Here is a 13,806-nt window from a genome sequence, read left to right on the forward strand (position 1 = left end):
CAAACGCACCGCTTCACTCCATAGTTATCATACATGTACCTTACATGTGTACCTTTAAGTGGCGGGTCGCCCATCTTACTAGAGCTGTTCCCACACAGTAACACGTTTTCCCATTTTCTATGTATCGTTTTGTACACAACAACCAAGGCGTGCAAGCCCGCAAAATAACAATAAACGACAGGGGAGAAAAAATAGCAAAAAACAAGAAAACACAAATAATACTAAATCCTATATAGGAATAACAACAAACATGCTTTTCAATGTTTGCATTTATAGAACTTGTATATAACTTAATGACTTTTCTTCATTTACCATAAACACTATAAACTTCTATAAACTATAAACACGTTATTTTATATTATCACCGGCGTATCAGATATTGAACAATTAATTAGCGCTCCTTTTTTTTTTTTTTTCTAATAGTAGGTCAAACCCACTTAAGCCTGCGGGAACCCAGACAGGAAAACACAGTCCTGTTCCTTCACAAACAAGAAGACACAGTCAAGTCTATGGTAACCCTAAGAAACCATGCTCCTCGGTTATTGGTGTCAATGGATCTCATTATCCTGAAACTTTCATGATCGAAACATGGAATACTGTTTGTCAGTTTCCATAAAACTATGCATTAAGAGTAATGCAACAGTCACTTATCATTTTGAGCAGCTGTATCAATTGATAGTTAGATCTTTGTAATGAAATGAATAGACAGTGATCTCAGATGTAATGTGTGAATTGCATTTTGAAATGGTAATACTTTGATGTTAAGTTGTGTCATTTTAGTTCAATGAACAAATGATCTGAGGTTGATGTGTATTGTATCCAAGCAATTGTAAAAAAGTGTTAGAGTTTTGAAAAATGTGCATTTTGATCATCGGGTGTGAGTTTAGTGTCTAGAGTTTTGAAAAATGACATCAAGGTTCTGAAATGAGTGCCAAAGTGATTGTAAAAAAGTGTAATATCAGGGGACAGTGGCTATTAGTGATCTGGCCTTCCGTGGCCTCTGTATTAATGTAACAGGTCACATTGTATGTGTACACTGATACTTGATAGTATAATATAGTACAAGTAAAAAACATACATAGGTATCATAGAAGTATTTTGCAGAAATGATTATGGATAGTTATCAAAATGGAGAGGAAATGCTAAATCCAGTCACCCCAGGCTGAGCTTCTATTGCTGCACCTGCTAAGTGGCTGCTGGCCCCACTATATGGATAGAGCCACACCAAGTACAAGAGTCTCCCCATTGCTATTTATATCTCCCTATCCAGTCTTCTATAGGTGTCAGGGTGGGGTGCCTATTCCCCTGCATGCTTTGAAACCTATAGCACCTGGGACGCACACTTGGGATCCGGTTCCTCTGCCCCTCACATACACATGAGGAATCCCAGGTGCTCAATACGTCATACTGTCTCTTTCATCTCATGTGTAAACTATGGACAAATACATGACTAAACGTGTTTAGTTGCTTTTCCCAGAAAGCTTTGCGCCACGATATGCAAATAACGGGGACTATGATTGGCTCCCTGACATTACCCACACTGCGACTGATGCTACCCATTTCACTACCCAACAAAGACCCATAATATGCATGTGTCTGTCTGTCTGTCTGTCTGTCAAAGTATGTGTGTCTGTGTCTGTTTGTGTGTGTTTGTGTGTCTGTCTCTGTGTGAAAATGTGCCTGTCTCTGTGTGAAAGTGAGTGTGTCTGTGTCTGTGTCTGTCTGTCTGTGAAAGTGAGTGTGTGAAAGTGTGTGTGAGTGTCTGTCTGCCTGTCTGTCTTTGAAAGTGTGTGTGAGTGTCTGTCTGTCATGTAACTTGCACATCTGTTAGGGCACCATATGCAGAGATGTACACATATTGTTCCTTTTCCATATACACTCACCTAAAGGATTATTAGGAACACCATACTAATACTGTGTTTGACCCCCTTTCGCCTTCAGAACTGCCTTAATTCTACGTGGCATTGATTCAACAAGGTGCTGAAAGCATTCTTTAGAAATGTTGGCCCATATTGATAGGATAGCATCTTGCAGTTGATGGAGATTTGTGGGATGCACATCCAGGGCACGAAGCTCCCGTTCCACCTGTAGCGTAAGGTACACTTATACATTTCAATTAAAGAAGTGAATTTATAGTATCACCTTATCACGAATCCTGGAATCTTGTAGAACTCAATTTCTGTAATAATTGGACGCAGACACCAATTCCAAAGATATAAATTGTCAAATTTATTCAAAACAAAGACTAAATGTAGCACTACACTAATTATACAAAAGGGAAAAACTAATTAAAATTCAACTCTATATCAACAAATCAAAGACAAATCACTTCCGTGACCAAATCAAAGACCATGGGATCGCATATGATAACACAAATCGTTAAACAAAAGAGGTTATAAACACATTGACTACAATACCAGTTAGTAACATGAAGGTGAGTCTCTTGTTAGTATTATTAGTCAGACATTAAATAACTACGCAGGTTAGTATTTATGTCAGGTAACTTCTCGTTATATATATATCAGTCTCATTAACGTTTAGGTGGAGAGAAAGATCCTATCATTACTTGTTACCACAATTTCCCTTAACTGATTATTATTCAATGATTAAGGATAGGCAGGCAGGCCACCTATAATCTGGTGTCTATTAACTTGTGTCAATTTCAGACTAAACAGTTAAACAGGAATGAGAAGATATTTCTCGGCGTTGACAGATTTTATTTCTAAAATTATCAACAAAACAGTTTAATGCAACACACATTTATATTTAAGAAAACTAAATGATATTACACATTCTAGAGTTATGAATCACAGATTAACATTTCTTATTGATTTCTCAAATGTCATGAATCATGAACTCCAAACTGTTAAACTTATCTGAACTTCGTAGCAGAGAGGCCTCTCTGCCTTCGGGCTCAGATAACAGCACACGGCACGAGGTCCGTGTGGTTTGGAACAAAGGCAGTCCGGTTCGGCTTTGTCCAAGAACTTCCACTCAGTCGATGCACCTGGAAGTTGGGGTTTCGCGAAAGTAGAGTCGTTTCCAAACAGATTTTCCATTGGTTTGAAGGCTCCAAGGTTGTGCACAAAATCTTCTTTGTAAGCAGGGTTCCACCGTAGTTACTTGAAGACAAAGTCTTTGAGGAAAGCAGGGCCCTGTTTGTTCCAAGGGTCAAGTTTCTTAAAACTCAAATAGCTATTTAAATGACTGACACTTTCGTATTCAGTCGACTTAGTCAATTGTCCAGCTGTAAAACTCCACTGATCAGGTGGGTCTGTAAAGTTATTTATTTAATAAAGTCCTTTAAAAGAATTCTTCGCTCAATCTCCTTCTCCCAGTTTAACTCTTCTGTTGCCGGCAAAGACTTGGTTGGTTTCTGGTTCCGGTTCGGGCAACAGAGCTACAGGTTGAGCTGTGGCAGCGAGTTACTGGTTCAGGTGAGAGAGAGAGAGAAAGAAAGGCCGTGTTTGTCCTTTATAGTCTGTCAGATCAATAGGTGATTGGTTCCTGAGTTCTTGAGATTGGATTTCGGTTTCAGCCCCCAGTGTCCTATTGGAGGGAGGCTTGATTTATGACTGATGTCAATCCATGCCATCTTTTGGAAATGCCGGTTGGCCTGGGTTCGTAGCTCTATGTCGGGATTTCGGCTCTCATCCACTTCAAAGAGTTTTTATCACCCACAGGCCCCTTTCTCCAGACATCTCATAGCAGAATAACAAACTATTTGGCCTCTTCTCGGTGCCATCCTCCCCAAAACTGTCACTTTGATGCAAACCAGTTCCAAGCTGATGAGCAAAGGAAATCTGATAACTTTGGGGGGGAGAGGTCTTCTTTAGATCCGTGCTTCAGCTCAGAGCCCAAATACTCTTATCCAAATACACCCAACATAACGCTACACACCCCATCCCAAAGATGCTCTATTGGGTTGAGATCTGGTGACTGTGGGGGCCAGTTTAGTACAGTGAACTCATTGTCATGTTCAAGAAACCAATTTGAAATAATTCGACCTTTGTGACATGGTGCATTATCCTGCTGGAAGTAGCCATCAGAGGATGGGTACATGGTGGTCATAAAGGGATGGACATGGTCAGAAACAACGGGCCGTGGCATTTAAACGATGCCCAATTGGCACTAAGGGGCCTAAAGTGTGCCAAGAAAACATCCCCCACACCATTACACCACCACCACCAGCCTGCACAGTGGTAACAAGGCATGATGGATCCATGTTCTCATTCTGTTTACGCCAAATTCTGACTCTGAAATCGAGACTCATCAGACCAGGCAACATTTTTCCAGTCTTCAACTGTCCAATTTTGGTGAGCTTGTGCAAATTGTAGCCTCTTTTTCCTATTTGTAGTGGAGATGAGTGGTACCCAGTGGGGTCTTCTGCTGTTGTAGCCCATCCGCCTCAAGGTTGTACGTGTTGTGGCATCACAAATGCTTTGCTGCATACCTCGGTTGTAGCGAGTGGTTATTTCAGTCAAAGTTGCTCTTCTATCAGCTTGAATCAAGTCGGCCCATTCTCCTCTGAGCTCTAGCATCAACAAGGCATTTTCGCCCACAGGACTGCCGCATACTGGATGTTTTTCCCTTTTCACACCATTCTTTGTAAACCCTAGAAATGGTTGTGCGTGAAAATCCCAGTAACTGAGCAGATTGTGAAATACTCAGACCGGCCCGTCTGGCACCAACAACCATGCCACGCTCAAAATTGCTTAAATCACCTTTCATTCCCATTCAGACATTCAGTTTGGAGTTCAGGAGATTGTCTTGACCAGGACCACACCCCTAAATGCATTGAAGCAACTGCCATGTGATTGGTTGATTAGATAATTGCATTAATGAGAAATTGAACAGGTGTTCCTAATAATCCTTTAGGTGAGTGTATATGTATGTATGTATGTATGCATGTCCAATTGCTTTGACAATTCAAATGCACTGAATTGAGAGAGAGAGAGAGAGAGAGAGAGAGAGAGAGAGAGAGAGAGAGAGAGTTGTAGTCCAGACCACTGCAAAATTCCTGCTGAAGTGATCTGGATCACCACCCAATGGCCCAAGGACCACTGCAAACTTGGATTTCAATGTATTTGTGTAATCTGTGTTGCAATAGCACCTACCATGTTCCTTTGTGGTGATCTGGTTAATTCTGATCTGGGAAAACCACAATCCTGCAGGTTTAATAAGTCTCTCTACACATCAGTCCCTGAGTACCTTCAACCAATGGTCATTTTGACCAATTAAGCCCAAGATTTGAGTCAATTAAGTTGTCAAGGACTACCCAGTGAAGACGTGAACTCACGACTAGGTCACACTGTGAGCTCACCAGAGCAGACATTACACTGAGCTCACTGTGAGCTCACTTAGCGCTTTTCCAGCGACATGGTGACGGTGCTGGAGCCGGAGCCGCTGCCCTTAGCCGGTGGCTAACCCACCTCTATGTTACAAATGTTCCCTAAACACTTATTTTGCAAGATCAATAAAAATCCTTTAGGAAATTTAAACTTTTACTGACACACATAGTTAATAGCAATGTATTATAACTTTACCAAAAATAATAATCTGTATATCTTTAATTGTTTAGACGTTATTAAGATATAATGCATCTTTCACATAGGGAACATTTGTAACATGTTAGGAAAAACAAACAAATGATTTGAAAATATTCATAATTACAGGATACAATTTGTCAGGCTTCATAAGAATGGTATTTATAACATACTCTGTAAAAATCAAGCAAATAGCATTTGTGGTTCACGAGAAAATATATATATATAATCAAAGCTATCAGACTATAGCAGCCGGTGTATGAAGACACATACGATTATACAGCATTATTTGGCAGCTTCGCAAGACCTAATTTGAAACGTTGTTGGTAAGTTAGATAATTAGTGGGGACCCTCTATTTGCAGTTCTTCCCCTCCATAATTGCTAAAATAAAGTTTTACTGACATTTTATTGACCCTACCACTGCATAGGGCACATCTGTAACATGAACGCTACTGAATGGCACATACATTGAAAACTACGGAGAACTGAGACAAATCCACTTTACACTTCATAAATAATCTTAAAACGTTTCCAACCAAGGCAACACCCACTTGAAATACGTTCATTCTCATTTTTGGTAAACAAAAAGAGAGATTGTTACATATGTTCCCTATGATGCATCTACAGAGAGAGAGAGACAGACAGACACTAACTCTCTCTCTCTCTCTCTCTCTCTCTCTCTCTCAGCTGGGAGTGTGTGGGAGGGGTCTGCAGTGAGCGGGAGTGCTGCTGAGAGCTCTGTCCTTTGGCTGCGTTTTTTTGTTGCTTTACTTTTTTCAGTTTGTTTATTTTGTCTTCTGTTTTCAGTGCTTTTCTTATTGTGGGGGAACAGGGGAGGGGAGGGGGGAGTACCGGTAGTTCTTCCCGGGTCGGGGGGTCGGACCCCCTGAATGCGTCTTTTGAAAAACTGACCCGACGCCATGGAGTCAAGATCGCTCCGGTGCAGTTCTGCCCCCTAGAGCAGTGTGTGTTAGCGGTTGGGGAGGTAGCAGGGTGTGAAAATATCAAGTCTGCTGCCATTGTTATCTTCTTAAAAACCACTGATCTGCTCAATCAGCTAGTGGCTAATGGCACAGTGTTAGACGACACTTTCACCCCGGTGTTGCCGCTCGCTGCTCCTGCCCGGAAGGTAACGCTGTCTAACGTCCCTCCGTTCATCCGCACCGGCTCGGGCAGCTGATGTCCGGCATTAAGAGGGTCCCGCTGGGCTGCAAAGCCCCGCAACTGAAACACGTCGTGTCCTTCCGAAGGCAGCTGTATATGATCCTCAATAACATCAATGAGGATCTTAATGTCTCCGAAGTTGGATCTCTCTTGCTGCCACCACCACGAAGATTGCTCTTTAGTAATGTTGGAAAGTCAATGACAGCAACCGTCAGGGTTCTTGCATATGACGTATTCGTGCTGCACCTCTCTGCAAGGATCCAGGACAGTTTGTCAATGTAAACTCCAGTGCCTGGGAATATTTCCACCTAAAAGACAATGGTAAATAAAAAACAAGTTTATCCCCAAACTATTCTTATATTATGTTAAGTGGAATACATTATCAGTAAGGCTGTGATTATGTTACAGAAATGTGTTATTAAAGACCACAGTATGTCTCAATTCTAAGTTTATTAATTTACAGACATAATAAAGTCAGTGAATCTGTGACACCCATAATTCAATTACATTCTTATTATCAACTATAACTATGAATATAACTGATAATGTAGCATCATTAGATTGTTTACAACCAATATTTGTTTTCAATATATATATTTTTACCTTGTCTTTGTAATATTGTAGACCAAGAGTGTTATACCTGTTTTGGTGATTCTTTGTCAGATTCAGAACAATTTGCTGTGGGGCTGTCAGAACCACTTGATGGTGACACACTTTTGTCTTCATTGCTGATAAATGTGGCTTTTGTTACAATTTTTTTCAGATTGTCCAAAAGGTCTGGAATCTCTGGAGAAAAAAACCTTAGTATTAAATGATAATCATTTCTAGTAATATATTTAATACAAAGTGAAAACAAAACCATCAATGCCTGCAATTATACTTGAGAGACTTGCTCTATGTTATTGGCAAACTGACCTTTTTGTGGGTCATTAACATTAGCTACGAAAAAAATAAAAGAGATAAAATACAAGAATTACCAGGTCTAATGTAATGCATATAGTCATTAATGTAGGATTATGAAGTTATGTTGAAAAACTTTATTTAATAATCAGTATTATTAAACTATTAGACAGTGCACATTAAGAGTCTGTATTGTGGTTCTAGATTACTTCAGTATGATCAACTATAATACATTACTCTGGAATCTAAATTACTGAAGAATAACATTTATCAAGGTAAGGAATTATTTGCTATAAATAAAAAAACTTACCATCAACCATACGGTTTCGAAGACATTGGTTTTCATTTTTAAGTCTTGTGTTTTCCTTTTCGAACTGCTTAACTTTTTGCTGTATCTCAACTTCACTGGACTCTTTAAATGTCTGTAGAATATGACGGGATCTAATTCTTGAAGCTCCATCGGTTTTCTCTTATTTTGTGCTGTATTCAGAGAGAAAAAGAGTTTAAAATGAATATATATATATATATATATAATGAAAATGATTTAAAAAAAACAATCCTGCAATACATTTATTTTATATTTGCAGTAATTATCTCACCGGTAACTGTGGTTCATCAAGGTCACTATCATCTGAAATTTGAAGTTTTTTGTTTGGTTTAGGTACTCTCTTCATTTTAGGACAGGGCATTTTTGTTAGGTCATTAAGTTTTCTTCTTAGTTCGCCTTCTTTTCCTAAAATAAAAATAAAATAAATAAAACCCTGCATTATGTCCACAGATATTTGGGGATTATATTTATTTGTCATAAAAATACTGTGCTTTGACCATACAAATTAAGATGAACAGCCAACACTGAATCAAAACTGAAGTTAAATTATATCTGGTTTAATTTATTTTGTGATTTGGGGGATTTTATTGTAAAGCACAACACACAATAAATCGTTCTTACAAATGCCAGTCAAGTATGACGAGTTTTAGCGCCCTCACCACCACCTACCATGTTATGAGAGTATGTTAGAAGTACAACACATTAATAACTTAAACATTCATTTCAAATATACTGTGATTGTATATATCAAATAGCATGTAAAGACTTTAATGTTTTTTTTTTAAATAAACATTGTTACCAGTCATAATGATCTGCGCTTCATGGACAGGCCATCCACCTTTTGGAGGTTTGTTCGTGTCTCTCCACTCTGCTCTGAAGTTTCGAGTCGTCTCTTCGTCATCATCAGCAATGCTGAATAAATCAAAATTGCGAAAGCAAGCAGTGGGAATCACGCTGTAAGAGTCTTTGTCGACCCCGCTTTCCCACTTCACCAACGCGTGCATCACCGCCATACTACCTTCACCTTCTCGTCCGTTTTTTCTGCGCCTTTTTCCCCCGACAAGTCACGGCACAAAAAACAGTCCCGCTCTGCATTCTGGTACTTGGCGTTCTTAATAACACCAACAGGGTGTAATCGCATAGACCACTCGAGTATAAAGTACTACATATCCCATCAGTTACAGTTTTTTTTCTTCTTCTGAAACTGCAATTTAGCACTTTCAACTGTTTCTTAGTGATTCCTAGAATTACTAACCGGTATTGTAGTCAATGTGTTTATAACCTTTTTTGTTTAACGATTTGTGTGTTATCCTATGGGATCCCATGGTCTTTGATTTGGTCACGGAAGTGATTTGTCTTTGATTTGTTGATCTAGAGTTGAATTTTAATTAGTTTTTCCCTTTTGTATAATTAGTGTAGTGCTACATTTAGTCTTTGTTTTTAAATAAATTTGACAATTTATATCTTTGGAATTGGTGTCTGCGTCCAATTATTACAGAAATTGAGTTCTACAAGACTCCAGGATTCGTGATAAGGTGATACTATGAATTCACTTCTTTAATTGAAATTTAAAAGTGTACCTTACGCTACATACATATATATATGTATGTATGTATGTATGTATGTCCAATTGCTTTGACAATACAAATGAATAGAATTGAGAGGGAGAGAGAGAGAGAGACAGACAGACAGACTGACAAACAGAAAAACAGACAGACATAGACACACACACACACACACACACAGAGCCAGCCAGCCACCCAGCTCAGCGATGACATCACGAGCCTCTCTCAGCTGACTGCTATGACATCACAGAGCACGTACATTCCGTTGCTTGCCGTCTGTCAACCACTCAGTCACTGCCAGCCAGACTGGCTGGCTGGCTGGATGGGGGGGCTGCTTGCTGCTGCTGCGTACCTTAGCAAGCTTATTTGCTTGACCGGCCTTCCTACTCCTCTGCCCACATGCCCACCTATGCCCGATCTGCTGTTCACCTGGATCACAGCTCCGCCCCAACAAGGCAGATCCTCCCAAAAATGGTACAAACTCACCCACGATCCCCTCCACGGAAAGCTTTAGCAAAAGGCAAAAGCGTTATACGTAATGAAGAGGAACCGGAGTCCAAGACGCATCCGACCAGCCATACATATTTGTGTGTATTAAAGATCACATTTTCTTACATTTAGTTTTTCTGTACTTTATTACATCTTATTGTGATTTATAAATGTATTGTTTCTTTTCCATATGTATGTATGTATGTATGTGTGTGTGTGTGTGTCTGTCTCTGTGTGAAAGTGAGTGTGTGTGTCTGTACGTGTGTGTGCCTGTGTCTGTGTGAAAGTGAGTGTGTGTGTGTGTGTGTGTATGTCTGTCTGTGAAAGTGTGTGTGTGTGGGTGTGAGTGTCTGTCTGTCTGTCTGTCATGTAACTCGCACATCTGTGAGGGCACCATTTTTGCAGAAGAGATGTACACATTTTGGAGCAACATATGCTGCCATCCAGACATCATCTTTTCCAGTGACGTCCCTGCATTTTCAAAAAGATCACATTTTATTACATTTTGTTTATCTGTACTTTATTACATCTTATTGTGATTTATACTTGTAATGTTTCTTTTCCATATATATGTATGTACAGTGGGGGAAAAAAGTATTTGATCCCCTGCTGATTTTGTACGTTTGCCCACTGACAAAGAAATGATCAGTCTATAATTTTAATGGTAGGTGTATTTTAACAGTGAGAGACAGAATAACAGCCAAAAAATCCAGAAAAATGCATTTCAAAAAAGTTATACATTGATTTGCATGTTAATGAGGGAAATAAGTATTTGACCCATTTTCAATGCCCTGGCTTAGGGAAGGAGGTTCTCACCCATGATTTGACGGTACATGGCCCCGTCCATCGTCCCTTTGATGCGCTGCAGTTGTCCTGTCCCCTTAGCAGAAAAACAGCCCCAAAGCATAATGTTTCCACCTCCTTGTTTGATGGTGGGAATGGTGTTCTTGGGGTCATTCCTCCTCCTCCAAACACGGCGAGTTGAGTTGATGGCAAACAGCTTGATTTTGGTCTCATCTGAGACCACTTTCACCCAGTTCTCCTCTGAATCATTCAGATGTTCATTGGCAAACTTCAGACGGGCCTGTACATGTGCTTTCTTGAGCAGGGGGACCTTGCGGGGGCGCTGCAGGATTTCAGTCCTTCATGGCGTAGTGTGTTACCAATTGTTTTCTTGGTGACTATGGTCCCAGCTACCTTGAGATCATTAACAAGATCCTCCCATGTAGTTCTGGGCTGATTCCTCACCGTTCTCATGATCATTGAAACTCCACGAGGTGAGATCTTGCATGGAGCCCCAGACTGAGGGAGACTGACAGTTATTTTGTGTTTCTTCCATTTGCGAATAATCGCACCAACTGTTGTCACCTTCTCACCAAGCTGCTTGGTGATGGTCTTGTAGCCCATTCCAGCCTTGTGTAGGTCTACAATCTTGTCCCTGACATCCTTGGACAGCTCTTTGGCCATGGTGGAGAGTTTGGAATCTGATTGATTGATTGCTTCTGTGGACAAGTGTCTTTTATACAGGTAACGAGCTGAGATTAGGAGCACTCCCTTTAAGAGAGTGCTCCTAATCTCAGCTCGTTACCTGTATGAAAGACACCTGGGAGCCAGAAATCTTGCTGATTGATAGGGGATCAAATACTTATTTCCCTCATTAACATGCAAATCAATTTATAACTTTTTTGAAATGCGTTTTTCTGGATTTTCTTGTTGTTATTCTGTCTCTCACTGCTAAAATACACCTACCATTAAAATTATAGACTGATCATTTCCTTGTCAGTGGGCAAACGTACAAAATCAGCAGGGGATCAAATACTTTTTTCCCTCACTGTATGTATGTATGTATGTATGTATGTAAGTGTGTGTGTGTCTGTCTCTGTGTGAAAGTGTGTGTGTGTGTCTGTCTGTGAAAGTGATTGTGTGTGAAAGTGTGTGTGTCTGTCTGTCTGTCTGTGAAAGTGTGTGTGTGTGTGTGTGTGTGTGTGCGTGTGTCTGTCTGTGAAAGTGTGTGTTTGTGTGTGTGTGGGTGTGACAGTGTGTATGAGTGTCTGTCATGTAACTCGCACATCTGTGAGGGCACCATTTTTGCAGAAAGAGATGTACACATTTTGGAGCAACATATGCTGCCATCCAGACATCGTCTTTTCCAGGGACGTACCTGCATTTTTCAGCAGGATAACGCCAAACCACATTCTGCCCAGATTTCAAGCGCATGGTTGCATAGGCAGAGAGTGCGGGTGCTAGCATGGCCTGCCTGCAGTCCTGACCTGTCTCCGAATTGAGAATGTGTGGCGCACTATGAAGTGCAAATTAAGACAACGAAGGCCCTGTGCAGTTGCGCAGCTGAGGAAATGCATAATGGATGAATGGGGGAAAATCCCGCTTGCTAAACTTAACCAAGTGGTGTCTTCAGTGCCCAAGTGCTTAATAAGTGTTATTAAAAGAAAAGGTGATGTTACATAGTGGTAAACAGTCGACTGTCCCAACTTTCTTGGTTTCTTTTCACTGCTAATGAGATGCTGTAGAGTGAGTTAGTTATATTGCTTTCAGGAGCTCTAATCGTATTGATGAGTTCATGCAGCATTTGTAATTGAATTTCAAAAAGAAATCTTTGCTGTCTGGCCTGTGTGTATGAGATGTACTCTGTCAATCTTTGGCTAACAACTGAAACATTGGTAGAACAGAAATGGCAACATAAAAAAGAAAAGTACATTTTAAAAGAGCACATTAAATAGGATGAATATACAGTTTTTTACAATCACTTTGTCACTAATTTCAGAACCTTGATGTCATTTTTCAAAACTCTAGACACAAAACTCAAAACGGTCATCACTTTTAACACAGGCTGTCCAATGTTCAAAACATTGCATTGTGCATTCATATCTTTAAAGAAACCTAGCACTTGCAGACTTGTTGGTTCAAATAACTCATTTATCATGAAATACCATAGTAACATAGTAACACAGAAGATACCGATAGTTTCACTGTGTAGTTGTTCGTACAATCATTAAATATTGTAGTACAAAATATGTGATACATGTTTCATTATGGTACTACACATAAATACATCACTGTAAAAGGACTAGTAGAGAGAATACTACAGACACAGTGGAATCATTGAACAAAATCTGAAATGTATTGATGCAATACAATCAAATCACACCATAGGTTTCTTTGAATCCATGCAAAAATAATTAGCTACAAAAACGAACAAAACTACAGTAAAATGTCAACTGCAGTGTTCCTCACCTGGCTTAGTGTAAAAAGCAAAACAAAGGATTGATTACTGTACTTCTAAATTTCCATCAGCCCTGTGTTCAGGTTCAGGTTCTCACAACCATTTTTCACAAGAGGCATCTTGAAACTGAACATACCTGAACATACTCAGTCATCAGCTGCTTCACTCTGTCTGCATTTCTTTCAAAAGGCACACTATACTCTGTGCTACACATTGGTATGCAGTATACAGTCATTTGACAATTGAGAGTAGCCTAATGTTTAGTGCATGCTGAAGACTTGCCGCTTCTCAGTACGGACATTTCTGATGATTGAGGCCACAGTTGATCCTGAGTTGATTCTGAGGTTTGATTGAATCATTGTAGCTGCCTCAGTCATGGTCATGCCATGATTTACAACATGTTCTACAACTATTTCTCGGATTTCACTGGACACTATTTGCTGTTGCTGCCGCTGTCTGGTCCGTGGCCTTGTCCTCTACCACGTTCCCCCAACACCTCTCAAATGAGGCCCATGGCTGCCTCTCTGGTGAGGCCTAAGCCCTCCTCTATGACGAGGCCCACGACCACCTCT

General features: G+C 40.1%; 1 non-coding gene across 1 annotated transcript; it reads right to left on the reverse strand.

Moving 5' to 3' along the window:
* Positions 1 to 9,947: 9,947 nt before the first annotated feature.
* On the reverse strand, positions 9,948 to 10,062 carry LOC136730551 (U5 spliceosomal RNA). The gene has a single exon (XR_010809345.1). It is a non-coding gene; the product is annotated as a U5 spliceosomal RNA (small nuclear RNA).
* Between the last annotated feature and the right edge of the window lie 3,744 nt (positions 10,063 to 13,806).

This window comes from Amia ocellicauda, unplaced genomic scaffold (genome assembly GCF_036373705.1).
Source record: "Amia ocellicauda isolate fAmiCal2 unplaced genomic scaffold, fAmiCal2.hap1 HAP1_SCAFFOLD_32, whole genome shotgun sequence".
Taxonomy (NCBI): Eukaryota; Metazoa; Chordata; class Actinopteri; order Amiiformes; family Amiidae; genus Amia; species Amia ocellicauda.